Source organism: Hevea brasiliensis, chromosome 4 (assembly GCF_030052815.1).
Source record: "Hevea brasiliensis isolate MT/VB/25A 57/8 chromosome 4, ASM3005281v1, whole genome shotgun sequence".
NCBI classification, from domain to species: Eukaryota; Viridiplantae; Streptophyta; class Magnoliopsida; order Malpighiales; family Euphorbiaceae; genus Hevea; species Hevea brasiliensis.
The window spans coordinates 19,302,275-19,316,768 of record NC_079496.1 but is presented as its reverse complement, the minus strand read 5'-3'; the positions used below and the strand labels follow the sequence as shown (position 1 = coordinate 19,316,768).

General features: G+C 33.0%; 1 long non-coding RNA gene across 3 annotated transcripts; it reads right to left on the bottom strand.

Annotated features, from left to right (window-relative positions):
- Nucleotides 1–7,337: 7,337 nt before the first annotated feature.
- On the bottom strand, nucleotides 7,338–12,725 carry LOC131179253 (uncharacterized). 3 transcript variants are annotated; one of them, XR_009148217.1, is made up of 5 exons: nucleotides 12,359–12,725; nucleotides 12,165–12,284; nucleotides 11,924–11,993; nucleotides 9,793–10,513; nucleotides 7,338–7,554 (listed from the first exon to the last, which is right to left on the bottom strand). It is a non-coding gene; the product is annotated as an uncharacterized LOC131179253 (long non-coding RNA). The 3 variants fall into 3 exon arrangements; XR_009148216.1 differs by having other exon boundaries at nucleotides 7,338–7,559; nucleotides 12,165–12,260; nucleotides 12,359–12,724; XR_009148215.1 differs by having other exon boundaries at nucleotides 12,165–12,260; nucleotides 12,359–12,724.
- Between the last annotated feature and the right edge of the window lie 1,769 nt (nucleotides 12,726–14,494).

The window sequence follows — 14,494 nt, the reverse complement described above, 5'->3', positions numbered from 1 at the left end:
CCACGGAACTTCGTAGTGTTTTTCCGAGCATTAAATGAGTTTAAAAAATTTCGTAAAAATTTTATACTAACCTCAGTGTTGTGGGCTTCGTGTAGGTATCTTCAATTAGCGGAAATTCGACAGTTGTTCGGGTTTAAGAATTTCCGGCCAGATAGACCGGCTGCCGAAAAAGTCTCCGAATTGGATCGAGATTTTGGCTACGTCATCATTGTCCGACGTTGCAAGCGCGTCCCCGGATTGGAATCGGCATAGGTAAACTCGAACCTTGCTTTTTCGTAATTTTATAGTGCTTAAATGGGATTAAAAATCCATAAAATATTCGTGGTAGCTCAGAAAATTATGATTCTTTTTGCATTAGCCTAGTAATATTGCTAAGGCCCGCGGGGCAAAGTTTTAGAATTTTTAGAGCTTATTTGGGTGGTTTTTGCAAAAAGGGTCAATTATAAGGACTAAACTATAATTTTACATATTGTGATTGATGACTATTTGGATGGGCCCAGGAGGGGCTGTGTGATATGGTTGAGTTGTGAGTGTATGATTTGTGAATATAGAAGTGCGTTTTGAGCCCTTTTGCAGGTTGGTTAGGTCCTAGGTATAGGGAAGACTCTGTCGGATTTTCGGCATGACTTAGGACGTATTTGGTCTTTTCTTAGTTTGTATTGAGTCAAATTTATTAAATGATTGTAATAAAATTGTCAGGTGAGCTGGGACAACCTTCTTCCTCCACTTAGCCGCCACAGTGACTGCTGTCAAGTTTGTGAGTAAAATATTAATTTTAATTGTAATTTCGATATTATTATATGTTCAAGGATGCCCATGTATCACTTATATATATATATATATATATATATATATATATATATATATATATATATATATATATATATATATATATATATATGTAGTTAAACTCTAGGCATGTTTTATGTTGCATTTCACTCTACAGGATGCATTAGCTTTAGATAGTTATAGAGATTATGATTAAAATTGATATTTTACTCTCTGAGTCGATCGCTCACTCCTGTTCAATATTTTTCTAGGCCACAGGAGGATATTTTTGAGGTTAACTTGCTTTTCTCCCTCGTAGGTCGTTTTTTAATGTTTGTATAAACCTGTTAACTCTTATAATTTTCGCATGTGTTAGAAATATTTATTTGAATTGGGTATATAATATAAATTATTATTTTGAACCTGTAAACTTATTATTTTATGCATGTTGATAGACTGGATGAGGGAGCTGAGCTCCCATTTATTTTTATGTTGTATGAGTATGTAGAGGGTGAGCTGAGCTCCCCAATTGATTATATATTGTGTTTACAGGTCGGGTGAGTCTAAAACTCCCTGTTGAAAAGTCCATTTTATGGTCGAACTCTATCTGGTTGAATTCTTGAAATTGGGCCCAAATGGGCCTTAGGGTTGGGTTAAGAAATAGTTAGGCTTACTACGGGCCTCAGGGGCTTTAGGCTAGCCCAGGTCCTAGTGCCAGTCCGTTCCATAGATTGGGTCGTGACAATGGCATCATTAGTAAGCTTTTCACTAATATGCTTAAGAAAGATGCCTTTAAATGGGATGATAAAGCACAACAGACTTTTAAGCAACTCAGGGCTGCCATGTCACAAGCATCTATTTTGGCTTTGCCAAATTTCACTCAGCCTTTTGTAATTGAGACTGATGCAAGTGGAATGGGAATGGGGGCAATGCTACAACAAAATGGTCATCCAATTGCCTTTATTTCCAAGGTCTTTGGCCTTAGAACAAGGTCCTTGTCAGTATATGAAAGGGAATTATTGGCCATAACCTTTGTTGTCACCAAGTGGAGACACTATTTGGAGCAGTCCTTTCTTTAAAAAGACATACCATGAGAGTATCAAGCACCTTCTTGAACGAAGGCTGCATACAAATTTGCAGCTAAGAGGTTTCTCTAAGTTGTTGGGGTTGCAGTATAAAATTTTATATAAGAAAGGGGTGGATAACAGGGTGGCAGATGCCTTGTCTAGGAGACCAGCACTTGCAGATGGCACTTTTGGTGTTGCATTCTTCATTGCAGCCCACTTGGATGTCTCAAGTAATGCACAACTTGTTAGTAGTATGCCCTAGAGCATATCATTTAGTATGTATCTTGTACATGTTTTATTAATAAAAGGCATTTTCACTTTTCCGTTTACATAATATATTTTTATGTAATAGAAAAGGTCCATTGATATTTTGTTAGAAATTCTATTATTAAGTTGTTAAGAATATGAGTGACAGTATTTCTAGTACAAAGTATCATAAATAGGTTCACAATTGAGGATACATCACAATAAGGACATGACTTATCCAGAAAGATTGTATTCATGTTTGTTTCCAAGTTATTTATATGAGATATAAATAAGATGGAATGGTGAGTCTCATGCTATATAACAAACATGATAGGCACTTATACATGATAAGTAGGCCGAACCAGTGACATTTATGACAAGCACATGGAGTTTACTCTTGTCAATACATTGTCACAAATCATATCAGTGCATATAATCTTTAGACCTGAGATAGCACAGTTATCTTGTGTGTAGGTGGTTTGAGTTTGATACTGCTTTCATACTTGTACTGTATATGGGTATATGGGCATGTGTTGGCTCATACTAGTTATATATGGAGGTAGGTGTTGACCAAGATGGAATTTGTTCCTCTAAGTAAATAGAGATAAAATTCTATGTTCATTTAATTGTTCTTGATGTTTCAAGTTCCTGGTCAGGACAGATAGATTTAATCAGAAAAGAGTTTCTGATGAGAAAATCATTTTAATCAAGAACTAGAATTAAAAGAGAACATAATATTCATAGCAAATGGGGTTTGACATAAACCATGACTCCAGCTTGAATTGGGATTTTGTAGCAGAGAGATTCTAGTGCATGGTAACATATGATTATAGGTTCATTTAAGGTAAACCTTATTAATGATTGGGTGGCCATAGCATGCTATGCTAGGTGTTAACTATGGTCTATGAGGTGCATAAAATGATTTAGAGAAATCATTTCTGGTAAGAAAGAGTTCTGATGATATTAAGAGTTGATATCATGTCTCATTGCTAATTAGTGATAAGCCTAGTAAGTCACACACATACACAAGTAATCACCAAATTAAATATGATTTAATTAATTAATTAAAGAGTTTAATTGATTAATTAAATAGGTTTGGTTTGCAATTAGATTGCAAAGTCCCTAGCATGACTTGAAACTAAATCTAGATTATTGAATGTATAGTATAAGTTAAATTTATATTTAAAGTGTTTAAATATGAATTTAATTAATGAGAAATTAATTAATAAAGATTAATTAATTAATTTATATTTGATATAAATTGATTAGAAGAAGAGAAATAATTATTTTGGGTTGAAAACTCAAAATTAAGATACAAGGGCATTTTGGTCATTTCACAGGGTAACATGTGGCACCATGAGATGGTGACACATGACACTACACAGAAGCTTGCCAAATGTCTTTTAATAATGTAAGATGATCAAAGTCAAGATTAAATATAGGTTTGACACTTTGCACAATGTGATTGGGTCAATTAAACTTAGAGCTAATCAGAAGGTGACATGTAGCAAGAGTTTTAAGTGGTGACCTAGCTATATAAGTGTTGTTATGAAAAAAAAAAAAACATAACAAGCTGCTGCCTTTCTCTTTGTGCCGCCACCTTGGAGACCTCTCCCTTCTCTTCTTCTTCATTTCTCATCAATTCAAAGAGATTAGCAAACAATCTCTTGAATTAAAAATACTAGAAATTGTTTCTAGTATTTTGTTTACATCTCTAATCTTTCAAAAGGCAAAACTTGATTTTCTAATTCATAGAAAAAGCTTTGGAAGCTGTTCAAGGGCTGCCATAGGTGATGTTGGTGTGAACAACCTAGAGGGACAACATCTGGTGTCCTAAAGACGCATCCCAAAGGTGCCAAATACACTGCAGTGCATCAAAAGGTTAGTGCACTTGTTTTGATCTAATCTAGGATTCTTAAAATTAATCTGATTAATTCTAAATTTTAAATGGCAAATGTAGATCCAAAAATATATTAAAAGAGTTTTAATATGCTGTTTATCATTGAAATCAAATAGATAAAAATGAATCTTGCATGATGCATGTGACCCTTGATGAAAAATTTTGAATTTCAATGATCTAAACTTGTGTTTTTCATGCTTCCGCTCCTTCAATTGGTATCAGAGCCACTATATTTGACATTTAGATTGTTGATTATATGATTTAATTGTGTGGTATGATCATGAGATGATAGATCCATTGCTGGTTGCAATGAAAGGTGGCGGTTTGGTGACCAATACCATTGGTGCGCACACTTTATGGCCTCTAATGGTGTGCCCAAGGTTTGGCTTTTTAATTTGCAATTTTTGTATGATCTAAAAGCTCATCCTATGTCTAATTAAATTGTTTAATTAGAGTTTCAATCACACAATTAAATTTTGATTGAAATCAGAATTTTAAAATTTGTTTGAATGTGATTCAAATCTGAATTTTAAAAGTTGTTTGAATGTGATTCAAATATGAATTTTTAAAGTTGTTTGAATCATATTCAAATATAAATTTTTTAAAATTGTTTGAATGTGATTCAAATATGAATTTTAAAAATTGTTTGAATGTGATTCAAATCTGAATTTTTAAGGTTGTTTGAATGTGATTCAAATATGAATTTTTAAACTTGTTTGAATGTGATTCAAATCTGAATTTTTAAATTTGTTTGAATCATATTCAAATCTGGATTTTTAAGTTGAATATGAGATATTTTATTTAATTGTTAAATAGTGATATGCATGATGGATGATCATGGACTATAAAAGACCAATGTGATTGGATTTATTTCTTTTATGTTTCTTTGGGATTATAAATTAATTAATTTATTTTAATTTATTTTGGGCATGTATTATTAAGGTTGTAATAATTTTGGGTTATAATTTCATTTATTTAGTTCTTGTAAATTCGCCTTGGTATGCCAAGGATTACTATGTAATTGGATTGCAAGAAGATCAAGGAGGTCAAGAGCATTGGTGAGACCAGTGGGAGGAATTCAAGATCAAGTGTTGATTATGTACTCCTTCAACGACTCTTGTAAAATGAATGAATGAAATGCACCTAGGAATGCCCTGATTCCATTCTTGGTGGCTTAGAATTGAATCCCTTAAAAAGTCCATAGCATATTTACTGTTTATCCATGAATGCATGAGATGTATGTGAATATATGCAAGTATATGATATATGTATGCTAAATGGATAATGTGCAAAGTGAGACCATAATAGTAATTAGGATGACCATAAAATCTTCCAAACAAATGATTAAGTTGGAAATGCTATAATTAAAGTAATTATAACATGGGCCCTCCATTGAGACAATTATTTTAAAAAATTTTAAATACTTGTATAAGATGCAATTAATTTAAGAGATTTTCTTAAGAATAATTGTTAAGCATGAGATGTAATAAATATGTAAATGGTTTGGTGGCCAATATTGGATGTACCTGATAACATTAAAATTATTTACATAATTACTGACTCAATGGGATCAACTTAACTAATGCAAGATAAGTCAATAATGGATGTACCTGAGATTTTGAGCATTAGGAGCTAGGTAAAGGATTGAACCTCACATGAGATGTGATGGCCAAGGAGTTGCTCACTTATAGTTTATTGTAATTCCAATAATGGATGTACCTGAAGATGATCAATAGAATTATAAGAATTCAATCACCCATTAGAAATCCATCCAATTAGGATTTCTGTTTTTAACTTTGGAAGTGTAGGATTCGCTAAGTTAGTGGGAGGACCAATTTAATTAAAAGGCCATAATCATTTTGGTTAATTACATGATACATTTGCTAATTAATCTGGTTATTTTCTACAGTTAATTTTCTGATAATAATGAGCACAGAACAACCACCACCATCCAATATCCTTGCAAGCATACTTGATCGCAATAGGTTGACAGGACCTAATCATGCGATTGGCTAAGAAATTTTAAACTTGTCTTGAACCTTGAACATATAGGATATGTTCTAGACTCAAATGTTCCTGGTCCCTTACCTCCAGAGGCCACTCAAGAGGAACATGAAACTTTGGACAAGTGGAAGGAGCATGATATGAGAGCTAAGTGTTACATGCTTGCTTCCATAAGTAACGAGTTATAGAATGTAACACCCCTATTTGTATAGCCTGGTATATTTCACTATTCCGGTGACCGGTGTCGGTCCGGACAATAAAGAGATTAGAAGCACACTTAAGACAACTAGAGAAGCCATAAACACAAATAATTAGTAATTGCCAGTTGGTTAAGTACAAATAAGAAGAACAGAACATAAGAAGTTAAACGAGCCGAGAGTCACAGCGATGGGTGACCTTCTTAGGAACGACTGCGAAGTCGATTTAAACTTAAATTTCGAACTGTAAAATGTGATGCTGCGGTCCTTAGGACCATTATAAACACAGTGGAAAAGAGAAAATCACGAAAAAGAATTGTTAAGTCAGTCAAATAATTAGGTAAGAGAGCCGGAGGAAATATTGAATTATTTATAAACCGGGTTGAACTGGCGAGGGGCAATTTGGTCAATTGACCCCGAGAGCTGACTCCTGACCCAACTGTTGAATAAAATCGTAGAAAAGAAAATTTTGGAATCGAGAATTAAATTAAAGAAAAATATATGAAAAAGAAAAAGAAAATTTAAAAAGTTATTACATTATGATTATCTAACCTTTATGACATCATAATTGATTTTTTTATTTCCCATCAATATTGACCAAGTCAAAAATTGTTTAAAGAAGACAAATACATAAAAGTTAAAAGGAAAAAAGTCATTCTCCTTCCTTCATGAAATCGGCAGCCCCTCTCTCTCTTAAAGATCTCCATAGCCAATCTTCATTAACAAGCTTTTAAAGCTTGAATTTCTTGATTGTGTCCCATAAATTTCAACCCTAAATCTTAAAAAGCTTTTAACCTACACTAGAGAAGGTGATTGAGCAAGAAAGAAAGAAGAAAAGAGGAGTAAAATTGAAGATTGAGCTACAAAGTGCAAGGTTAGTGATTTAAGATACAAAATTAGTTTATTTGTTGTGTTTTTAGCTTGATTAACTTGTAAATAAACTTAAAATGAAATGAAACAAATTGTTGAGGGACCAAGTTGATTTTCGGCCAGTATGTGTACGAGGGTATGGTTGCATGGTTTGATTGATTTAAATGAGTTTATGGACCTCAATTAATGGAATGATTATAATTAAAAGTTTTGAAATTAGCTAAATGCAACAAGTAGTGTGAATTAGGGTTTTGGACATTGAGGTTTAGAGACAAGATGTATTCATAACTAGAATAATATTCATAAATTAATCTCAATAATGTCATAACAACTGTCTAAAATATCGATTTGATATATTCGCACTTAGTTTGTACATGAAAAGAAAATAACTAAAATTATGTAAAGATTAAAATAAAATCAACAATGTCTTCCAAATTACTTTTGAACACTTCACCCCAAAAAAGTTACTTCAATTACGTCTTCATCATTCGCAAAGTCATATCTGCACTAAAATATAAAAATATAATCATATTATGATTATAAATAATTTGAAATCCATGAATAACTTATAAATAAGAATAACAACAGTTAACTCTAGCATCACAACTGAAATAATAAAACAAGTAACTACAATGTGTGTTGTAAAAGGGAACTCTTTTTTGCCATCCCCTCCAGGGTGTCAGTGAAAAGTACATAGTTGCACAGCACTAAAGATGTGAATTAAACAATAAGTCCATTGGCTAAACTATAAATAAACAAATGATAACCCTAAAATTAACAATTAAATTTAATTACTAATCAAATCCTCAATAAAATTAACAAGTTTAGCTCAATTGATATAAGTAAATTACCCAAGTTCAGCTCAATTATATTAGTAAACCAATTTTATGAATTGGTAGTTGAATGTATTAAAAGAGACGTGTTTGGGAATAATACAAATCTTTCAGGGGAAGATCTTGTAGAACATCAAGCGTCCCAAACAGCTAATTTTCCTACAAATGCCTGCTAAATAAGAAGTTAGCTTAATTCACTAGAAGGAAATAAGTTTAATTGGGATGGATTATAATTGAAACTTATAAGGTTGTAAGATGAATCAAATTTTGAAAAGCAACAGGCAATTGCCCACTCAAATTGTTACTAGATAAGTCTCGCAGACACACAAGTTACTCCATTAACCACAAACTATCTCAGAAAGTGAACATAGAGAGGAATAACAAGCCAACTTTAAAAATGAGAACCTATAGATTGATCAACCCTGTAAAGCACTGAGGGACAATTGTAAAAATTCCACATTGAGTAGTGATGCGTGGGATAAGAGGGAAAAAAAAAAAGGAGATTTTTTTTTCTTTTTTTTTTTTGAAATAAAAAGAATGGGAGTATAAGTAGCAGCCAGTGAATACTTTAATCTGAAAGCAATCCAATAGTTTCCTATCATCGTATATATATTTATATGTTTTGCATTATAAGGTGAGAATCCAATGACTTCCCGGTTTCAATTGCCACCACAACCACAGTCTCCTCCCACACTCGACCACCACCACCACCATCCTCTTTTTTTCATTTTCTTGATACAACCCTTTTTCACATTTTGTTTTGAATAATCACCTAATTAATCAAATCCCTACGTAAATCCAAATCTTAGTCTTAGTCTCACTACAATTTTTCATTTCAGTTATATATACTAGTACTTTTTTCTATTTCTTTCACATTTCAATTAGCTATTATATACTAGTACTTTTTTCTATTTCTTTCACATTTCAATTAGCTATTCTCTTTCTCATAGAGAGAAAGTAAGAATATCTAAATCAGTCGGTCTTACAGGCTTACGGCAGATTTAGAATTGATGGTGCATAAATGCTGGGTTTGGGAGGTATCCAATTTTAAAACTAGGTTTCAAGCTATTTATCCAATGCCATCACAGGAGTACTTGATGATCATCTTTTCTTTTGTTTTTTTTTCTACTTTTAAATTTTAAATTGTTTGATAGGTTGATTAGTGTGTACTGAACCAATAACACTGAATTATTTTAGTTACTATTCAATTAGGAAGGAAGGTTAAGAGATTAAATTTTATTAGTTGTCTACGTAAATTTTATGATTTTATATAATTATAATTGTAGGATTATTAGGGCTTATAGGTATCTATGCATGTATCCATCTATTTCAAGAATTCTTAGACTTGGTTATTATACTAGTTTCCAATTTACAGTTTGCATATAATATTGATACCTTACAATCCTTGGTTGCGATTCAAGTAGTTATTCCAATGCATTGTGTTTATTGAAAAGTTATCAAAAACTTTTCAAGGTTGAAATCAACTTGTCTGACAGTGGTATCGCTGCTACCTTCCATGAGATTTTGTCTAGGTTCACTTCTTTGGTAGAATGAAGATGTGATTTAATAGCGGCCTTTAACTTATCTATGTTTTCCTCTGAAAGGCAATCCTCATTTGGTAGCATTTTGCAAACAAGATAGAAGCATTTTAAAAAGATAAATCACTCGCCAGGGGAAGTAAGAACTACCCCTAAAATAGCAAAAAAGTCCAAAAAATCTTGAAGTCCCAGCGTAAAGCAAGTGCCTTGTGCTTGTGCATCTTAGTGGAAGAGATGTACAAACAAGAGACGTAACAGAAAAATAAGTTAAAAGACATTAAGAACAAAATTATGATATAAAAACTGTAATAGAAAAATTATGATCATCAGTTTTCAAAATTAAAGACATTTGGGAAAAATCTAACTCACCTTTACGGGTTGCATCAAACAACCAGGCATGCTCTGTTGAAGGAGAATTGGAGGTATCTTCATTTTTTTCCCATTCTAAGCTGACCAAATTAGTTAAAGCATAATACTCACTCACAAGTTCTTCAATCTTTTCATCTTCATCCTTAGCTTTTGTTTTCTTCTTAACTTGAGTTAACACTTCCTCTACCTTGTTTTTCCTCATTGCAATTCTTTTATCAACACTCAATTATTTAGTTTTCTTTGCAGGGTTCTTAACAATGATTTTACTAGTTCAATTCTCTGCTTTCTTGTCATCTTCACCAGTTTTCCTTTTCCTTCGCTGACCTTTCCCCTTTAAGACATTTCCATCTACATCAGAAGCATCAGTTGCAGGGCTAAGCTTGTATAAATTTTCAAGCTTAACAGCAGCTTCATTGTAATCCACTTCTAGGGTGTTTGAAGATAATTCATTGTTAATTTTTCCTTGTCTCTTCTTCCCAATGGGTGCTTGCACAGGCAAATGGATTTGCTCACGAGGTGCAATCAAAGGTCTGTCATTGGATTTATCTTCTTTGAATGCCACAATCAACGGTCCTTTTACTGTGGCTAAGTAATTTGAAAACTTTATGCTGAATCCTAGTGTTGTTTGAGCAACTGAGCTAGAAGCAATTACAACTCCCATGCCAAGTTCCTAGTGAGAATATTAATTGACGGTGCGGACTTTCCTCTCACTGCACAAACACTGAAAACAACAATGATGCAGTTAGTGAGAATCCATATCCACCATTCTTTAAGGTCTTATATGAACACAAACACACACTTACACTCCATACATTAAGGTTGTTTAGGATAAATGATTCTCTTTTCTACGAAAATTTTAATAAATCTCTCTTTTTCGCTTCATTAGTTCTTTGTGGAGAGAAAGCATTTCCTAATTTTTTTATTCTATGGTGAAATCGAATAAGGAAAAAATTAACTTGACTAAACTAGCCAGACTAGCTTCATATTTTTGTGCATTATGGCTTTCTTGAGTTCTGATCATGGACCAACATGTGCAAACCATGGGAAACTAAAAGTTTCATGGAGACAGAACACTTAAATTACCAAGAAAATAATAATTAACAATGATCAATCCAACTGGCAACACTTAATTATAGAACCCAGCTGAGAATTTGCAATTATCGTTAATCTAGCAGAGAGAAACACCCAAACGGACATGCACAGTGAGCCAGAAACAAAATAAAACAAATGAAAAGTAAAGATCTATAGAAAATCAACATCACAGCTTTTACAAATCTACTGAAATTTTGCAATAACTACGCCACAGTATAAATGAGATGTAAAAATAGCGTAGCTAGATGAATATAACAACACCCAGATTTCCCACTTCACACAAAAAAGCATATTTATTACAAATAACATCCTTAGCTTAATGCAATCACATTTTACCATTCTAATCAACATCGTTAATAAAAGCACAGCCATTTGTTTTTGGGAAAACACCATTAAAGCCATCAGCTTTTTCAATTAGTTCATCAATTGGCAAAGCAGCAATATGCTCATCCTTGTCATGTCATACAAATTTTCAAACAAAGGAAAGAAAGAAACAAACAAACAAGATACAATCATCAAAGCCAGAAATAAAATGCAAATTGTTTATCTAAATCCTTGGCTCCTCTTACCAGCTATAAATGCATAGAAAAGAAACAAAGAGCATCAACATACTTGGCAAGCATGTTTGTGGGAGTAAAAATAGCCTCTTAAATAAGATAACTTTCTTCTTGAAGCATACTCAACAATTATGAAAGAAAACTTGAATCTCTCAAGCTGTTTGTTGTTACTATAAGAGCCCCTCCCAGAACAAAAATGGAACCAAATCTGAAGAATTTACTAAAAGAATATATAAAAAAAATAAATGCATATCACACAGACTTAAAAGTACCCACCAGACATCAACCAATCAACATCCACCATGTAGCATGAAAGGATAGCAACAAGAATATCCCCCCAGCGAAGAACCAAAAAATAAATAAATCAGTTAAATCAACCATCTGACTGCATTCCATATCTCCAAGTAGTTCTTCAACGTCAAAGTAAGTGATTTACCCAAAAAAAAAGAGGCACAAAGGAAAAAATTACAGATCATTTTTACCTGAATCACATCTGTTATAGAGACGCAAGAGGTATTTGCTCGAGCTAGAAGCCCTTACACTTTCAAAAGCCTGAAGGTCAAAGGCAATTTATCATTAGGAACATGAAATTTACAATGGCCTCCTCACAATTTATTGGTCCACTATTTTCTACCTCATTCTAAGCATGCAAAACCAAAATGCAAAATTAGAACAAAAAATTAATGCAAGCTGCTCTTAATTTCGATGGCATAAATCCCACACCTTATTCATAGCTTTTTGGCTTTATCTTCAGGTGCTTCTCGCATCTTCTCTCGGCAAGGTTGATTGCTTTGAACAATTTCTCTACCGTCATTACACCTACAAAATTTTCTCGCTTTCCCCCTTTCTTAGAACAGGGTAACGAAGTAAAAATTAGAGAAAAAAAAAGAAAATTAGAAAAATTATGACAGTTATACCAGCAGAGACATCGGCGGAGGCAATGAGAGTGAAATGGTTGTGGCTGTGTCTCTTATTGGTGATTGAAATGTGGCTTCAGTTGATGGTGGTAGAGCCTTTAGAGAGAGGTAGCTTTGGAATCAAGCTGTCTTCCTCTAAACTGAGTTATAATAGAATCAGATAATCGATCTTCCTCACCAAACAAGAGAGTCAGAGAGGAATCAAAACGAGAGATTGTATAGAGAGATGTTACCTAGTATAAGGCATCGTTGTATACTTTACATATGAAGAGAGAAGGAATGGAGCTATTTCGTGGAGAAAGAGGAGAGGTTTTTTTTTTATGCAGTGGAGAATTTGGAGCCCCAAACCTTGTTGTTTTGGAAATCTAATTTTAAGGAAAAAAAAAAAATAAATCATTGACGAGGACAACGTTGTCCTTGTGATAAACTTTTAAAAATGAAAAATTAAATTCACAAAAAAATTTAAATTTGACGACTAACATTTTATTTATTAACGATGAAATTTTATAATAGTCGTTAAAGTTTTATATAATTACGACCATTTACATTACTCATCGTTACTTATATATCATTAATAGGGAAATTTAAATTTTATCGTTAATACTTAGTCGTTAAAAGCAATATTTCTTGTAGTGTGAAGAGTGCTAGAGGTGTTTGAATCTAAGCCAAATTCAGATTGAGTGTGGTCATGCTACTGGCAGCATGACCAGGTTACCTTTGAAGGACCAAAAATGAAATTTTACAAGTCCAATTGATATGGGACTAATTAGGAATGAAAATAGACACAAAATGACACAATTTTCATTTAGAAAGTATGCCCAAAAAGTGAAAAACCTAGTGAACAAATTGACCAAACTTGAAAAATCACAGTCTGCCCTGTACAAACGACCAAATGAACAGTGTTTGTTTATTTGGTCATAACTTGAGTTAGGAAGGTCTAAATTACCTGAAATTTTACCAGTAGTTAGATGAGATATAGGCCTAAAATTTTCATGAAGAATACAAACTTAAATTATGCCATTAACCAAGTCATTCCCCAAGTTGGTGACCCAAAACTGCCAGCACCAAAAATTGCCTAGAATTCTGGGTTGAGTCCAATTTGGCAGCCATGGTTCAAATGGCTATTACTTGAGCTACAAAACTCCAATTGGAGTGATTCAAAAAAGAGAATAAACTTAAAACATTAGGGAACATTTTCTATGAAGAAAGTTTTGCCAAATTCTAACAGTAAAATGACCAATGGAACAGTGCAACCTAAGGCACCAAAACTGAAAATTTACAATTTTACCTAAAAGACTTAAGTTTTGAGAAAATGACCAAAAACAACAAGTTTGGTGATCAAAATGTGTTATGTGGGTGAAGTTGGAGTTCCCATACCTATTAAGCCTTAGAAAGTCAACAATTTGACTTGAATAGTGTAGTGAATAGTAACCCGAAACACAAAAATTATAAAACGTCGAGTTTAGCACATTAGAGCTAGGTAAAAGTGAAGTTAAATTTATTTTTGGATTTATGCTAAGTTATGGTACTGAAACACTGTGAAACTGTGTTTCAGCTGAAAAAGACTTGGAAGGTCTAAGAGACTAAGTCAAGGCCTGGAGGCGACTCACGTCAGGTCTGTGCACAATAATTCTTGTTTAAATATTTTATTCTTGAAAATTTGACTTCTGTGATTAATTATGTATTGTGTTGCCATTTTATGATCGCAAATATGACTTTGGGAATTGATCAGATTTCTCACAAATTATTTGATTAAATTGTTTTGAATTAATTTTGTGTTCACACTTAGCATGACAGTGCCTTATTATTCCTCCTCCATTTATGGGGTGAGATCGATTATTTTTCCTCTCTCTTTGGTTTACCAGTTGAGGTTGTAGATCAGATGAGTACTCATTAGCTAGTTAGCCACCTCTCTCATTGATTTCGATTAATGGGGTTGTAGATTGCTTTATCGTGGTGTACAACACGGCATTGATTGGAAATTTTGTGTCATGGCTTAAGTTGTGTATGACTTGGCAACACTGTGTTTATTAAATTATTTGACTAAATTGTGTTATTATGAGTTTTGATAATTTGGGAAATGTGATTGAGAAATATTTAAATTGTGTTTTGTTAATAAATGATTTATGTATTGTA